The sequence below is a fragment of the Tiliqua scincoides genome, chromosome 8 (assembly GCF_035046505.1).
Source record: "Tiliqua scincoides isolate rTilSci1 chromosome 8, rTilSci1.hap2, whole genome shotgun sequence".
Lineage (NCBI taxonomy): Eukaryota > Metazoa > Chordata > Lepidosauria > Squamata > Scincidae > Tiliqua > Tiliqua scincoides.
The window spans coordinates 58,919,273-58,920,076 of NC_089828.1; the positions used below are offsets into that span (position 1 = coordinate 58,919,273).

An 804-nucleotide genomic window follows, 5' to 3' on the forward strand; every position below is an offset into this window, starting at 1 on the left:
TGTGACACCTGAGGAGGCCCACACCCACCCCACTTGCTATGCTACTGGTCCCCACCACTACCATGGGAAGTTCATGAGGGGTGGGAAGTACATGAGGCAAGGGCATTTCTTAGGGGTGACCATGAGACTCTAGGATGACTTGCCCAAGGCTATTCACCTGGCCCCCTCACTGCAGCCGTCATTGGTTGGTTGGCAACCTTCAGTCTCAAAAGACTATGGTATAAGCCTACGGCACCCGGTATTCCCAGGCGGTCTCCCATCCAAGTACTAACCAGGCCTGACCCTGCTTAGCTTCCGAGATCAGACGAGATCAGGCATGTGCAGGGTAACAGTTGCTGCTTTTTGAATGCAGCAAATTCCACAGATTTTTGCAGTGCAAAATCACTGCCACATGATGCGGTGATGACTTCCAGCCTAGACCTGCTTTGAACATGAGTTGGAGCAATTCCTGGAGGACGGGTCTATCACTGGTTACTGTTCATGAGGTCCTTGCGGTGGGGCAGTCCCAGACTGCTGAGGAGGCTTTGAACTGGCCTGGAAACCAACTGGAAAGCAGTACAGCAGTAACAAGGACAGATCTGCTCCACTCATGCAAAGCTTTGTCACAGACCGACTTGTATTTCTTGAGGGAGCCACTGCCTCTTGCTGGAGAAGGGGGGAAGCCCCTTCGCGGGCAGATGCGATGCACATCTCCCCAAGCCCAGAATCGCATTTTTGGTCTCATGTCCACCCAGCAACCGTGGAGTCCATCGGGAAGACGGCCAGCAGTGTTTCTGGGCACAAGGCCGAGTTGTACCTTTGAAG

General features: G+C 53.6%; 1 pseudogene; it reads right to left on the minus strand.

Moving 5' to 3' along the window:
- Positions 1–223: 223 nt before the first annotated feature.
- LOC136659740 (5S ribosomal RNA) lies at positions 224–340 on the minus strand (annotated as a pseudogene).
- Positions 341–804: the final 464 nt, after the last annotated feature.